Raw genomic sequence first — 16,765 nt, 5'->3', positions numbered from 1 at the left:
CCGAGGAAAAGAGTGACACAGGTGGCTCCACCGGCGCCGCATCAGACACAGTCTGGCGCCGAAGAGCAAATGCGTCTGAGTCGGAGAGGGGTAGTGGTGGAGCAGTAAGGGCGCTGTCATCAGTAGATCAGAACCTGACACCGTCGTCTGAGCCAGGCCACGAAGGTGGTAACCCCCAAGGGTTGTGCACAGGCGTATAAGCCGATTTGGAATCTGAACTGAAGCAGACGACGAACGCGCCGGTGTGTACAAAGGCACAGCATTGTGCATCACCTTAGGGTCCAAGGACGCTCCAAGGGAAGGTGAAGACCCAAAAGGCTTTATGTGGCGAAGTCAGGAACCTCTGCAACTTCAAACGCCTGCGTCGAGATTTACCTTGGGACGCCGATGGATAAGGACGCCCACAGGAACGGCTTCTGGATCGGACCCGCAGGCGGTTTGTGGAGCGCGAGGGGGACAGAGGTCGAGGGGAAATCTTGGAAGACTGACATTCACACCGCTAGGAGCTTCCCTCGATGTTCCCTTAGTGCCTTTGGATGAAGTTGACGACAAGAGTCGCACTCCTCTGAGTCAGAGTACTCCCCCAGGAACCATATACAAAGTGAGGATCCGTGGCAGATATCTGTGCTACAAGGCCTGAACCCCGAGGACATGAAAAGTTGTTTAAAGGCACACTGTTTAGTTTGAAGAAACAGTCTAGGTAGGCCAAAAAAAGACCTGAGGAACCACTGATCGGATCCGCGTTTTAAGCGCGGAAAAGAAAAAACTGACGTCAGGGAAGGGCTTATATCGAGTCAGTCGACGTCACATCCAGGGAACGCAGTCGCTAGACACCCGCTACTGACGCACAGCGGTACTACTGTAAAAATTACCAGAACCAGTCTGGCGCCTGGGGAGAATTAGAAGAGAAGGAATCTGCGGCTAGATGTCTTGATCAGATATGAGATCCGCAAACCATTTAGCTTGAGTTAGAAGGTTTGACAATTTTACCTTAAGCACCCTTTTGTAGGAAGCTGGCTCTCTATATACTAAACCAAAGTTAGGTATAGTGTGCATAGCGTCCAGTGGAACCCAAAAGGTAGGCAGAAGTAGATAGCACCTCACTCTATTTGTGGTAGTGTGGTCGAGCAGTAAGGCTTTATCAGAGACATATTCTTACACAGTGTAGTATACCTGGATACTACACTGGGACATTTCCTGTAAACAGGTAAGTAAAATCCTTTTGGTTAGTTAGTACAATTTAAAAGAGTTTCTTTAGGTTTTCCAACTCCACACTTAGAAACGTTCATAGAAAAAAAGTCAATGTTATCCTAAGGAGGAAAATAGTGTTATCGGTTTAAAGGTCAGTACTTTGTTGTGGTGGTTGGTGCTCTGGGTTTAACCTCAGGGATCCCCCAGGGTCAAGGATGCACTCTTGTTACACCCTCAGCGGCACTAGAGTGGCCGGGTGCAGACTGCTGAGGCCCACTGTTATCCAATGGGGGATAAAGGGCCTCCGATTGGTGGCTGCTGACGAGCAGGCCACTAGGTTGTGGGAGTAAAGCTCCTTGACTTAAGCTCAGGATAAATGGGGGTTTAGGCCAGCACAAAAAATGCACCCTCAGGGGCACAGGGGCAGCCGGGTGCAGAGTGCTGTTTTGGCGTCGGGTGCCCTCTAGCTTTCAATGGAGGGTCTCCAGTTTGCAAAAGCACTGCAGGCTCGGGGACGAGTTCTTCTGGGTGCGACCACCACTTGGAGAGGTAAGTTGGGATCTTGGGGGTTGGTTAGGTACCGTCGGTTGGGCCACCCAAAACCGTGGGGCATCGGGTGCAGGGGTGCCTTTTAGGGTCGGATCTTCTTACCAGCTGCTGGTCGCGGTTGGGGGGACCTTCCGGTTTGAGGCTGCAGGTGTCAGGATCGCCAGGGAGACCTCCTCTTGGTGTTGGGCCACTCTAACTCGGGTCGTGGGTGTAGGGTGCAGAGTGGTGCACACTCGCAGATGCTTGCGGAGCTGGAGACTGGTGTTTGAACAAATCCGGTGTTCACGGGAGACAGAATCTTTGGAATTGAAGGCAGGCAGGTCCTCCGGGTTTCTAGAGATTGCTGGCTGCAGGACACACCGGTATTTCGCTGGAGCAGGTTTGAGGTGTGGACAGGCCGGTAGGGCTGGGGCCAAGTCAGTGGGCGGCCTCCTCTTGTTCGCAACGGCTGTTCGGTCCTGCTCTTTTTCTTTTTGCAGGTTCTTGTCTGAGGAAGCAAGTTTCAGGGGTGCCCCTAAACACTAGATTTAGGGGCATTACAGGTAGGTAAAGGGCAGGGACCAATGGGTCCCTTCCCTGGGGTGGGGATTGTGCCAACCTCCAGTGGGAGGGGGGCATAAGCATTTCCCTGGTTGGCTGGGTCCCCCCATCTGCAAGATGGCGGGGACTGAGAGTTGTGCTTCACCTCGCCTCCCCCACCTGTTGGATGGAGTTGGCAGAGGTGGGCACACCTTCTGGGCTGGCTAGTTTTTACCACCTGTCTTCCCGCCGAAAAGGAGGGGAGACAGGAAGGGGGCCTGCTCCTGCTAGCAGGAGAGGCTGGGGGTCGCATTACAAAGGCTGCCAGGCCTTTGAAGCTCCCCTGCCACAGATGGCTCTTCCTGGACTGGGAAAGGTGTGAACACCTCCGTCCAGGACAGGCTTTGTTTCTGGACTCAGGGAGCGAAGGCTCCCACCCTAGGGGTCAAGAAACATGTCTCGTGGTGGCAGGCTGGTGTGTACTAGTCAGGGAACCCACCAGAGACAGGATGTTTTTCAGGGGGCATCTCTAAGATGTCCTCTGTGTGCATTTTTCATTAAATCCCACACTGGCATCAGTGTGGGTTTAATGTGCTGAGAAGTTGGATACCAAACTTCTCAGTTTTCAGTGTAGCCATTGTGGTGCTGCGGAGTTCGTAATGACAAGCTTCCAGCACCATATACTCTTAATGGCAGCACTGCACTTACAATGTCTAAGAATGGACCTAGACACTGTAGGGGTACAGGGCTCATGCACCTGTACCCTCACCACTGGTACAGGGCACCAAGCTAGAGGGGGGACTTATCTATGCCAGGGCAGTGGGTTGTAGGCATGGCACACATGGCTGTGTGCCATGTCGACTCTGCGCTTTGCTCTGCACTAAAACAGGGTCTCCTAGGGTCAGGTTGGTACAGTTGTTACACCCTCAGCGGCACTGGGGCGGCCGGGTGCAGAGTGAGATAGGCCCAATGTTATCCTATTGGAGGCAGGGGAGACTTGGTTGGTGGCTGTGGGAGCTGGGCTCCTGGTCACTTGCTCAGGGCAAATGGGGAAGTAGGTAGGTGTAGAAGTTACACGGCCAGGGCCACTCGGGCGGCTGGGTGCAGGGTGCTTTTGAGCCTTCGGGCGCTCAATGGATTTCAATGGGAAAGCTCCAGGACGAACAAAGGCTGCAAGCTCTGGGACGAAGATTCTTCAGGTGCCACCACCACTTCGAGAGGTAAGTTGAGTAGTTGGAGGATAGGTAAGTACCCAGGAGTCGGGCACAAGGGGCCGCAGGGTGCAGGGGTGCCTTTTGGTGTCGGGAAATCTTACCCTCTGTTGATCGCGGTTGGGGGGGTCCCTGGTTCTGAGACTGCAGTCGTCGTCAGGAGCATCGAGGTGAGTGCTTGGGTGCCAGATTCAGGGTCACAGTCGCTGGGGGGACGCGGTTCGGAGCTGATGCCAGGGGTTAGAAACTTGCTTTGAGCAGAGCCACTGCTCATGGGAGTCCCAGTTGCTCACAGTTACAAGTTAGCCAGGTCCTCCGGGGTTTGTGAGGTTGCTGGCCACAAGAGGTGCCGGGATTTAGCAGGTTCGAGGGTCGACAGGCCGGTAGGGCTGGGGCCAAAGCAGTTGGTGTCTTCCTCTTCTTAGCAGCTGCGCTTTGCTCTGCACTAAAACACGCAGCCTGCAAAAGCAGTGTGTATGTGGAAAGGTACCGGGCCTCTAAGGGTGGCACATAAAGTGCTGCATCCCTTAGAGGCCTTCCCTGGTCACAGTGCTCTGGGTACCTGTGCTACCATTTACCAGGGGCTGACCTGTGGCCAGAGCTGCCAGTTGGGTTAGGTTTGGGGAAAGAACACAGGCCCTGGGAACCTGATTGGCAGGGACCCAGTGCATATCAAGTCAAAGTGCATCAGTAGTTGTGAGAAAGTGCCATCTTTCTTGCATGGTATTCCCCCGCTTTTTGCTGAATTGCTGTATGTACTTTGACTGAGTGTGCCCTGGGCTCCTGCCAATCAGGTGCCCAGGGCCTATGTCCCTTCCCTAAAATCTATGCTGAAACCTAAAACCCAATTTGGCAAACCCTGGCCACTTATCACACCCTGGTAAATGGTACCCTAGGTACCCAGGGCCTTGTGACCAGGGAAGGCCCCTAAGGGCTGCAGCACTTATTCTGCCACCCTTAGAGACCCTGTACCCTAACACAACCACACTGCCCTCGCAGGCTGAGTGTCTGGGTACAAGGCAAAACAAAGAGTCAACATGGCACACATCCCTGTGTGTGCCATGCCCACAACCTACACTGCCCTGGCATACATCAGCCACCACTCTAGCTGGGTGCCCTATGCCAGTGGTGTGGGCACAGGAGCATGAGTCCTGTGCCCCTACAGTACCCAGGTCCATTCCTGGGCACTGTAAGTGCAGTGCTGCCATTTAAGAGTATATGGTGCTGAGAGCTTCACAGCACCATAATGGTAACACTGAAGACTGAAGTTTGGTATCAAACTTCTCAGCACATTAAACCTGCACTGATGCCAGTGTGGGATTTAATGTACAAAGCACTACATAGAGATGCCCTCTGAGACCTAACCTACAATCCGGTCTGGGAGGCTGCCTAGGCTGCCACACAGCCCCCCGCTCTCCTGGGCCTGCAACAATGCACATTCTGGGTAAGGTGCTAGGTCTCCTCCCCCAGGATGGGCAGGGGGAAGCTTCAAAGGCATGCTGCCTCTGTGAGCTTCTCCAGGCCACTTGCTGTACCCAGCAAACTGGCCCCCATCGGTTCTGACCCCCACTCTGGCGGGAAGACTGGCCGGAAACCCCAAGTAAGGACAGGGGATGTGCCAACCTGCCAACCCCACCCTTCAGGTGGGGGAGGCGAGGTGAAGCAGATCTCCGGGCGCTCGCCATCTTGAAGATTGGAGGCCCTGCCCAATCAGGACTAGGCTACTGCCCCCCTCCTACAGGAGAGTGGCAGGATAGGGGGTGTACCCACCCCAGGGCAGGGATCCACTGGTCCCTGACCTTTACCTACCTGTAATGCCCCTAAATCTATTATTTAGAGGCAACCTGAACCTTCCTTCTCCAGATTCCAGATTCCGAAAAAGCAAAGAAGAGCAAGAAGAAAGAAGACCTGCCGTGCAGCTGCTAAGAAGAGGAAGACACCAACTGCTTTGGCCCCAGCCCTACCGGCCTGTCGACCCTCGAACCTGCTAAATCCCGGCACCTCTTGTGGCCAGCAACCTCACAAACCCCGGAGGACCTGGCTAACTTGTAACTGTGAGCAACTGGGACTCCCATGAGCAGTGGCTCTGCTCAAAGCAAGTTTCTAACCCCTGGCATCAGCTCCGAACCGCGTCCCCCCAGCGACTGTGACCCTGAATCTGGCACCCAAGCACTCACCTCGATGCTCCTGACGACGACTGCAGTCTCAGAACCAGGGACCCCCCCAACCGCGATCAACAGAGGGTAAGATTTCCCGACACCAAAAGGCACCCCTGCACCCTGCGGCCCCTTGTGCCCGACTCCTGGGTACTTACCTATCCTCCAACTACTCAACTTACCTCTCGAAGTGGTGGTGGCACCTGAAGAATCTTCGTCCCAGAGCTTGCAGCCTTTGTTCGTCCTGGAGCTTTCCCATTGAAATCCATTGAGCGCCCGAAGGCTCAAAAGCACCCTGCACCCAGCCGCCCGAGTGGCCCTGGCCGTGTAACTTCTACACCTACCTACTTCCCCATTTGCCCTGAGCAAGTGACCAGGAGCCCAGCTCCCACAGCCACCAACCAAGTCTCCCCTGCCTCCAATAGGATAACATTGGGCCTATCTCACTCTGCACCCGGCCGCCCCAGTGCCGCTGAGGGTGTAACAACTGTACCAACCTGACCCTAGGAGACCCCTGAGTCTGTGTCCAGAACCTTAACTCTGCCAGTCGAGTACTTACCCAAAAGCCGATAACCCAAATTTCTTCCATAGGGTAACATTGACTGGTTTCTTCTGAAATTTCTTCTGTGTGGAGTTTCTAAAACTTAAAATATTCCCCTAAAATCACCCGAGTAACGAAAACAGAAATACTCACCTGCTATTAGGAGAGATCCCAGTGCTGGATCTTGGTGTCGAGCACTGACCCTGAAAAGTACTCACAACCGTACTTACCACTAACCCAATTTTCTTCCATAGGAAATCACTGACTGTTTTTCTGTGAAATTTCTTCCAAGTGTCGATTTTTGCAAACTACAAATGCTCTTTAAAAATCGTACCCACTGTCAAAACGTAATTACTTACCTGTTTTAGATAGAGGTCCCAGTACTGAGCCTAGGAGCCCAGCCCTGGATTACAAAAGTAGCAAGAACATACTTTACCTGTAACTTGAATTTTCTCCCATAGGGAATCATTGACTTTTTCTATGAAATTTCTTCTAAGTTTCAACTTTCAAAATAGCAAAATATTGCCTAAAAATCACAACAGTAACTAAAACGAATTTACTCACTTGTTTCCAAGACCTGTCCCAGGACTGAATCTAGGATCCAGTCCTGGAGTTAGAAAAGTAATCCTGAAATGAATCTATTGCAAATAACTTAAAATTCACATTGAGCTCAATGTATTATTGTGTTTGAAATTGTGTTGCCTTTTGCAACAAACTAACTATTGCATTCAAAAGTCAATTGCCTCTTGCAAAGTATTTAACTAAAGCATCTCATTCTGAGAAAGTATATTTTGATACCTATTGTTGGTTCTAAAATAAAACCGTATATTTTTATATACAAACCATTGGCCTAGAGTTCAGTTCTTGAGTGTGTAAGACCATTTACTGACTGAGTGTGTACAACAAATGCTTTACACTGTCCTCTGATACTGCCTTACTGCTCGACCAAGCTACCACTTTAGAGAGTAAGGTTATATCGAACTTTAGCCTCTGCCAAACCTCTGGGGGCTGTGGACTCTGTACACACTGTACCTATTTGGGAACAGTATATACAGAGCCACTTTCCTACAGTTATACATTAAGAATGTTCCATACATGTATACATTAAGAATGTTTAATCAATTATTTGTGAATTTAATGTATTTATTGATTTGACAATGTAGTTCTATCTTCCATTTTCTTCCTTTTGGGTCATATGCATGTTTTCCATTTATTTACATTAATTCTGTCAATGGTTTCCCTAAGGAAAGGGGATATGTTGTGAGTTAACGATTGCATTCCTTTTCCTTAGCTACACCTTCCCTACTGCTCACCCAGGATGAGTGCTGAATGCTTGGTGAGGTCATAAAATGCATGGGGGCCTGGTGATGTGCTGAGTGCCAGTTGGAGTGTGCAGGCTGAGCAGCAAGGAGGCTGCTCCTGGTGGGGCTATTATCGACTTACCTGGAACATACCTTGTAACTAAGCTTAAATAAACCATCTATAGAATATACACCTCAGCTAACGGACTTCTGATTATGATTATCACACACACCTTTTGGGACTCCCTGAACTCTGTGCACACTATACCTCCTACTGGTATAGTATATTGAGAGTCAGCTTCCTACAAGATGGAAGGCTGGTGCAGACCAGTCAGACACACACTAGTGGTTTGGCAGTCTTTAAGAAAGCACCTCTGAGGTGCCCTCTGAGTGCATTTATCAATGAATCCAACACTGGCATCAGTGTAGGCTCATTAATCTGTAATGTTTGTTACCAAACATCCTGGAATTCGGTGAAGTCATCATGGAGCTGTGGCATTCGTAGTGACAAGCTCCTAGCCCATGTACTCAGGATGGCTTCACTGTGCTATTAGGTCTAAGAATGGACTTAAGACACTGTAGGGGGGAGTATCTGCTCATGCCGTTGCCCTCACATGAATTATAGTGCACCCTCCCTTAGGGCTGTAAGGCATGCTGTAGGGGTGACTTACGTATGCCTGTTGCAGTGAAGGTAGGCCTGACACACAGATGTGTGCCGGGTCGACTCTTAACTTTATCTGCACCAAAACACGCAGGCTGCAGTGGCAGTATGCTTGTGTTTTGTGAGGGGTCTCTTAGGATGGCACAATACATGCTGCAGCCCTTAGAGACCCTCATTGGTCACAATGCCCTTGGTACCACAGGTACCTTTTACAAGGGACTTATGTGGGCCAGAGGTGCAACAATCGTGGAAACAATGGTACAGTTTTGGGAAAGAACACAGCACTGGGAACCTGCTTAGCAGGAACCCAGTGCACATTCAGTCAAATATGCATCAGTCAGGGAAAAGCGCGGGTTAACCGTGCCAAAAGGGCCACTTTCCTACACTGGCTCTTCACCATCTTTTTCAAACTTGCTTCAGGAGGTTTTTGAGGATGCCTCCTTTCTCCTCCCATTGTGTCCTATGATAGAGGGCGAGAATTGCAACTGAGTTGGCTACTAGCCAGTGGGGAGCCACTCCTACTGCCACCCGAAGTCGGAAAAACTACCCAACATCGAGTCAGTGCTCATGTTACTCGAAGAGGAGGAGTCACACCACACCTTGTGACTTGAGAGAAAGTAACTTGCAAACGTACGAGCCACACAATAGATGGCAAAGGTACGGTAAGCATGTGCATCCACAGCGATACATGCAGGGAGTGTGTGTGTGTAAGTTTATTTTCAGGTGTCCCCACACATAAGCAGGACTATTCTACTTTAATGTTTATCAGTGAGAATGAATCCTACAATGCCGATGTTTTAGTTAGAGAAACTTAGAGGTCATTTTGTCTCCAATTTAAAAGAAATTTCCTGGCTTTTGCAAAATTCCAATTACATCTTGAAACATAACAACATCTTTTCAGTGGTAAAGATGATCAAACTACGCACATAACCAGCTCAAAACCAAGCCCCCACCACATGAACATGTTGTTCCAGTGTACAAAAAGAGGGTACAAACTGTTTTCTGTGGAGAGGTGCATTTAAGAAAACTTGCAGGGGCTAATGCAGATTAGAGGCCCATACCCAGTGCTTAGGCTTATCAGAAATTCATTTTGAGCACGAGAGACCATGGCGATGCAGACAAGGTCAGAATATGGGGTGATACAATATTTCTCCCACTATTAGCACAGTCACATTCAACATTTGAGAGCATTGGGTACTATATATATTGACACTGACAGCAGTCAGAATTGTTTACCTGGCCTTGATGAGGCTTCGGGCCTTATCATCCCAGTGTTCAGATACTGTCAGCAGTTCTTGCAACCTCGCCATTGCTTTCTCCACTGTAACATGAGGAGCCAAACCAACTCCTAAGTCTATGAGTCGTCTCATATCATCCAAGGTCAGGGTGTTCGAATTGCTGCATGCCTGATTTACATTTTGTAACCATCGAACCTGCTCGAGCCTCTCGCGCAACTCCCCGATCTGCGGAAGTTCTATATCAAACTCAAAGCTGACATCCAGTAGTTCTTGTAGCTCAGAGACATTGGGCTTCTCCTCATAGAGGAGTCTTTGGCTCTGTTGTAGGAAATCTTCAACTCTGGTCAGATGTTCCTAAAATCAAGAAATGAATTTAGTAAGTGCAGATACGGTGTACATTCATAGGATCAAGAAAAAAAATACTACAAAGGAAATAATGGACTGATTATGAATCTTATATTTTTTTATCTTTTAAAACAAAAGGTTGCTTTTCTGCAAAAATTAAGTTTCAGTGTAGAAATTAATCAGTCAAAGCATTACAGTTTTCCTTGATACAATTGAACAATTAACTTTTTTTGAGAACCCTGGGAGTCACCAGCACCACAAGGCCAATGGCACTGGATATCATACAAACTTGCATTATGGGAGATGTGATTACTTCAAGTCTATAAAATATAGACAATTTTCATATCCCAGGAGAATCACATTCAATCAACAAAAGAGTGATATGCTGCAGATCTGTAGGGTGCAGTAGATTATGTCTGCAGCAATGTTTATATGCAACAGCAAAATAAGCCATAGAATAAATGTCACTTGCAATTTTAAGTTTCAAAATAGAACATTTTTATTGACCTGTGAATAGGCATGCCAGAGTGCGATCCTGGAACATAAACCAGCATTTTGAAATAAAAAATGTTGAGCTCTGAACCTTGCTCATGAAAGCAAAAGTGGAAAAACAAATCTGAAGTTGGCATTTATGCATTGGGGAAAATTTTGGGCTTACCTTCGACATGTTAGGGGGCTGGCTCTGCACACCACTGGTTGACACTCAAAAGAAAAGAAAATGAGAATAGCGAACAACTCCAAACACAGCCACTGGATGGTGGAATAATGTGCACCTGATGGACTGAAGACACCTGTAAGTAATGTTTGCTTTAACTAACGCTCGCGAGGCATGTCTGTTTGATTAGTGTGTCTGCAAGAATTTCCCTCTCCAGGCAAGTGATGTGCTGTATGCACAATATTTATGAGCTATGACGTCCATTTATGTAGAGCCATTCTGGACCTGCAGAAAAGGATCAATTGTGACTGATCATAGAGGACAGGTCTTCTTACCTTTCCTCTTGGAAGGTTGGGCCATACTTTCAGGGTCCAACACTTTTTTCACCCTGCTTTCGGCTCTGTGCTCTCTAGTCTTGACACACAATCTCAGTGATGTCCAGCACTGCTGCATGGGTTTTAAGTTCTACCTCAGCCCATGCTGAGGTTTCCAGGTCATTACCAAGCAGACATGCAGCTAGAAGCTTTGGAGAGACCACTACCTGTTTCGGGCCAGTAACCAGCCTCCAGTCTAATGTCACCATAGCCACGGCATGGTTAGCAATAACACTGTCAGCATTGGTGACTAGCTAAGTTTCCCATTCAGGTATTGCTCTGGGGAAACCAGTATATCTCTCACCATAGTGACACTGGCACCTGTATCCCCCAGTGCTTCTATTCTATTCCCATTGATCCAAGGGCATTGCAAATCATTCTTTAAGTTGGGTGGCCATACAGCTAAAGTGTCACACTCAACTTCCCCCTCTGTGACTAGAACTGCTTCAGTGTGCAAACAGATTTGATCGAGGCACACTGCTGATCCCATCTGGAGAATGGCTACACCAGCAGTAGCTGTAGGTGGAGTAGGGGGTGTCTTGTTAGGACAAGTAGCATCTCCAGTTAAGTGTCCTAACTTCTTACAGTTGTTACACCAGGTCTTTAAGGGATCAAAGTTCTTTCCCCTGTACCTATTGTTGGACTTGGAAGAGATTTAGGTCCCACTCCCCTGTACAGATTTTTGGGGCCCTTTTGAAGACTCAGGATTTGTATCTGGGGGATTCTCACCACCTTTCCCCTGGGGAGGTTTTGTAACCCCTTTCTTTTGGTCACCCCCAGTGGCTGTTTTTGGCACCCTTGTCTTGACCTAGTGGTCTGCCTTCTTTCGCAATTCTTGGGGAGAAATTAGACCTAGGTCTACCAAAAGCTTATGTAACTTTTGCTTAGTACAATTACTTAAAATTTGTTCTTTCATAAACAAATTGTAAAGTCCATTGAAATCATGCACATTATGTCCAGTTAACTAACCACCTAGTCTTTTAACTGAGTAGTCAACAAAGTCAATCCAGGATTGGTTGTGGGGTGTGTGGGTCCCTCTGAATCTAGTTCTGTATTCCTCAGTTGTGAGTCCAAAGCCCTCAATCAGCGTTCTCTTCATGAGGTCATAAGACCCAGCAACTGCCCCTGTAAGGGTCAGGACACTGTCACTGCTGTTACTAGAAAACAGTTCTCAAAGGAGTGCCCCCCCCGTGTGACTTCTTCACTTTTCTCATTTCACAGGTCCTCTCAAAAGCTGTGAACCATTTTGTGATATCATCACTCTCTTCATATTTAGGGACAATCTCTTTGGGGATTTTACTATCATAAGATTGCTCTTCATCCTTATTTAGTAAATTGCTGCCATCATTGATGGGAGCTAAGCCCATCTCGGCTCTCTCTTTCTCTAGAGCCAGGAGTCTGGTCTCTAGATCCACTCTTTTGGTCAACCTTGCTAAAAGGTTGTCCTCATTGAGGCTGTCCTCAAAGTCCTCAGCAGCACCTGATCCACCTCTGTGGGCTCTAGGTGCTGAGGGGTTTATTTTTGGAGTCAGGGCCACTGGGGCCCTTCTCTCCCTATGAACTAGGGGAGGTTGGTAGTTATCCTCATATCCTCCCTCTACTTCTTCATTGTGTGAGAAAGTGCCAACTTTCTTGCATGGTATGCCCCCACTGTTTGCTGAATTGCTGATGTACATTGACTGAGTGTGCCCTGGGCTCCTGCTAATCAGGTACCCAGGGCCTGTGTTCCTTCCCTAAAACTGCATGAAGCCTAAACCCAATAGGGTCTCTGGCCACATGTCAGCCCCTGGTAAATGCTACCCAGGGCCTTGTGACCAGAGAAGGCCCCTAAGGGCTGCAGCACTTATTGTGCCACCCTTAGAGGCCCTGTACCCTGACACACACACACACACACTGCCTTTGCAGGCTGAGTGTCTTGGTGCAGAACAAAACAGAGAGTCGACATGGCACACATCCCTGTGTGCCATGCTCACAACACACACTGCCCTGGCATACCTCAGTCACCCCTCTAGCTGGGTGCCCTATGCCAGTGGTGTGGGAACAGGTGCACACACCCTGTACCCCTACAGTACCCAGGTCCATTCCTGGGCACTGTAAGTGCAGTGCTGCCATTTAAGAGTATATGGTGCTGGGAGGTCGTCAACACGAACTCCACAGCACCATGATGTCTACACTGAAGACTGAGAAGTTTGGTATCAAACTTCTCAGCACATTAAACCCCCACTGATGCCAGTGTGGGATTTAATGTAAGATGCACAACAGTTAGGTTCAGGGGGCAGAGTTGCCCCTGAACCTAACCTACAATCCACGTCCTTTCTGAGAGGCTGCATAGGCTGCCACTCAGCAGACATGTTGCTGGACCCCAGGGTAGAGAGCCATCCTCTCTCCTGGGCCTACAACAATGCACCTCATGGGCGAGGTCTCCTCCCCCAGGATGGGCAGGGGAAGCTTCAAAGGCATGCCGCCTTTGTGAGCTTCTCCAGGCCACTTGCTGTACCCCGCAACTGGCCCCCACCGGTTCCGACCCCCACCGTGGCGGGAAGACTGGTGGGAAACCCCAATGGAGGAAAGGGGGTGAGCCTCTGTCAACCCCACGCCTCAGGTGGGGGAGGCGAGGTGAAGCATATCTCCGGGCTCTCACCATCTTGAAGATGGGGAGCCCTGCCCAATCAGGACTAGGCTACTGCACCCCTCCCACAGGAGAGTGGCAGGATAGGGGGTGTACCCAACCCAGGGAAGGGACTGTGAGAAAGTGCCATCTTTCTTGCATGGTATGCCCCCACGTTTTGCTGAATTGCTGAATGTACTTTGACTGAGTGTGCCCTGGACTCCTGCCAATCAGGTGCCCAGGGCCTATGTTCCTTCCCTAAAAACCTCAAACCCAAATTGGCAAACCCTCGCCACATGTCAGCCCCTGGTAAAGGGTACCCTAGGTACCCAGGATCTTGTGACCAGGGAAGGCCTCTAAGGGCTGCAGCACTCATTGTGCCACCCTTAGAGACCCTGTACCCTAACACACACACACACACACACACACAAACACACACACACACACTGCCCTTGCAGGCTGAGTGTCTGGGTACAAGACGAGACAAAAATTCGACATGGCACACATTCCTGTGTGCCATGCCCACCACCTACACTGCTCTGGCATACATCCGCCACTCCTCTAGCTGGGTGCCCTATGCCAGTGGTGTGGGCACAGGAGCATGAGCCCTGTGCCTCTACAGTACCCAGGTCCATTCCTGGGCACTGTAAGTGCAGTGCTGCCATTTAAGAGTACATGGTGCTGAGAGCTCGTCAAACACGAACTCCCCAGCACCATAATGGCAACACTGAAGACTGAGAAGTTTGGTATCAAACCTCTCAGCACATTAAACCCGCACTGATGCCAGTGTGGGATTTAATGCACAAAACACCACAGAGGGCATCTTAGAGATGCCCCTGAAACCTAACCTACAATCCACGTCTGGTCTGGGAGGCTGCCTAGGCTGCCACACAGCAGATAGGTTGCTGGACCCCTGGGTAGGAGAGCCCCCGCTCTCCTTGGCCTGCAACAATGCACATCCTGGGCGAGGTGCTAGGTCTAATCCCCCAGGATGGACAGGGGGAAGCTTCAAAGGCATGCCGCCTCTGTGAGCTTCCCCAGGCCACTTGCTGTACCCAGCAAACTGGCCCCCACCGGTTTTCACCCCCACTCTGGCAGGAAGACTGGCCGGAAACCCCAAATAAGGACAGCGGATGTGCCAGCCTGCCAACCTCACCCCTCGGGTGGGGGAGGCGAGGTGAAGCACATCTCCGGGCACTCGCCATCTTAAAGATGGGAGGCCCTGCCCAATCAGGACTAGGCTACTGCCCCCCTCCCACAGGAGAGTGGCAGGATAGGGGGTGTACCCACCCCATGGCAGGGACCCATTGGTCCCTGCCCTTTACCTACATGTAACGCCCCTAAATCTAGTATTTAAGGGCATCCTGAACCTTCCTTCCTCAGATTCCAGATTATGAAAAACTAAGAAGAGCAAGAAGAAAGAAGACATGCCGTGCAGCTGCTAAGAAGAGGAAGACACCAACTGCTTTGGCCCCAGCACTACCGGCCTGTCCACCCTCGAACCTGCTCCTGCTACCTCCCGGCACCTCTTGTGGCCAGCAACCTCACAAATCCCGGAGGACCTGGCTACCTTTTGGCTCCAAGCACCTAGGACTCCCATGAGCAGAGGCTCTGCTCAAAACCAGCTCCTAACCCCTGGCATCATCCCGGGAACCGCGAACCCTGCACACTCTGCACCCGCCAAGCCTGGCCTGTGCCGGAGTGAACAAAGCCCCCGAGGATGTCCCCCCGGTGACTGTGACCCCGAATCCGGCACACAAGGATTCACCTCGACGTTCCTGACGACGAATGCAGCCTCAGAACCAGGGACTCCGCCAACCGCGATCAACAGAGAGTAAGATTTCCCGACACCAAAAGGCACCCCTGCACCCGGCGCCCTGCGGCCCCTTGTGCCCAGCCCTGGGTGCCTACCTAACCTACAGCTTCCCAACTTACCTCTCGAAGTGGTGGTGGCACCTGAAGAAACTTCGTCCCCAAGCTTGCTGCCTTTGTTCAACCAGGAGCTTTCCCATTGAAATCCATTGAGCGCCCGAAGTCTCAAAAGCACCCTGCACCCAGCCGCCCGAGTGGCCCTGGCAGTGTAACCTCTACACCTATCTACTTCCCCATTTGCCCTGAGCAAGTGACCAGGAGCCCAGCTCCCACAGCCGCGTGGCCTACAAGTCAGCAACCACCAACCAAGGCCCCCCCTGCCTCCCATAGGATAACATTGGGCCTAACTCACTCTGCACCCGGCAGCCCCTGTGCCACTGAGGGTGTAACAACTGTACCTACCTGACCCTGGGAGACTACTGAGTCTGTGCCCAGAACCTTAACTCTGCCAGTCGAGTACTTACCCAAAAGACGATAACCCAATTTTCCTTCATAGGGTAACATTGACTGGTTTCTTCTGAAATTTCTTCTAAGTGTGGAGTTTCTAAAAAAATATTCACCTAAAATCAACCGAGTAATGAAAACGAAAATACTCACCTGCTATTAGGAGAGATCCCAGTGCTGGATCTTGGTGCCCAGTACTGACCCTGAAAAATATTCACAACCGTACTTACAATTAACCCAATTTTCTTCCATAGGAAATCATTGACTGTTTTTCTGTGAAATTTCTTCTAAGTGTCAATTTTTGCAAACTACAAATATTCTTTACAAATCGTACCAACTGTGTAAACGTAATTACTTACCTGTTTTAGATAGAGGTCCCAGTACTGGATTACAAAAGTAACGAGAACATACTTAACCTGCAACTTGAATTTTCTCCCATAGGGAATCATGGACTATTTTTCTATGAAATTTCTTCGAAGTGTCAACTTTTAAAATAGCAAAATATTGCCTAAAAATCACAACAGTAACTAAGAGGAATTTTATCACTTGTTCTAAGAACTGTCTCAGGACTGAATCTAGGATCCAGTCCTGGAGTTACAAAAGTAATACTGAAAGTAATCTATTGCAAATAACTTAAAACTTCAATTGAGCTCAATGCATTATTGTGTTTGAAATTGTGTTGCCTATTGCAAAAACCTGTAACCAGTATTTACAAAAGTCAATTGCATATTGCAAAAGTATTTACCTGAAGCATCTCATTCTGAGAAAGTATATTTTAATACCTATTGTTGGTTCTAAAACAAAATAACCATATATTTTTTATACAAACCATTGGCTTAAAGTTCAGTTCTTGAGTGCGTGAGACCATTTCCTGAGTGTGTGCAACAAATGCTTTACACTGTCCTCTGATAATGCCTTACTGCTCGACCAAGCTACCACTTTAGAGAGTAAGGTAATATCTAACTTTAGCCTCTGCCAAACCTCTGGGGACTGTGGACTCTGTACACACTGTACCTATTTGGGAACAGTATATACAGAGCCACTGCCTCACAGGGACCCATTGGTCCCTGCCCTTTACCTACCTCTAACGCCCCTAAATT

The 16,765-nt window shown here is 49.4% G+C and overlaps 1 pseudogene across 1 annotated transcript in view; it reads right to left on the bottom strand.

Annotated features, from left to right (window-relative positions):
• The window catches only part of LOC146866929 (lysine-specific demethylase 5B-like), a 545,361-nt pseudogene that overhangs the window by 423,432 nt on the left and 105,164 nt on the right, over positions 1-16,765 (bottom strand). Inside the window, exon 5 of the transcript XR_014966708.1 lies at positions 9,366-9,721. The product of XR_014966708.1 is annotated as a lysine-specific demethylase 5B-like (transcript). The remainder of the gene's footprint in view (positions 1-9,365; positions 9,722-16,765) is intronic.

This window comes from Triturus cristatus, chromosome 1_2 (assembly GCF_964204655.1).
Source record: "Triturus cristatus chromosome 1_2, aTriCri1.1, whole genome shotgun sequence".
Classification (NCBI taxonomy): domain Eukaryota; kingdom Metazoa; phylum Chordata; class Amphibia; order Caudata; family Salamandridae; genus Triturus; species Triturus cristatus.
The sequence above is the reverse complement of the archived record's forward strand: the minus strand, read 5'-3'. Positions and strand labels throughout refer to the sequence as shown.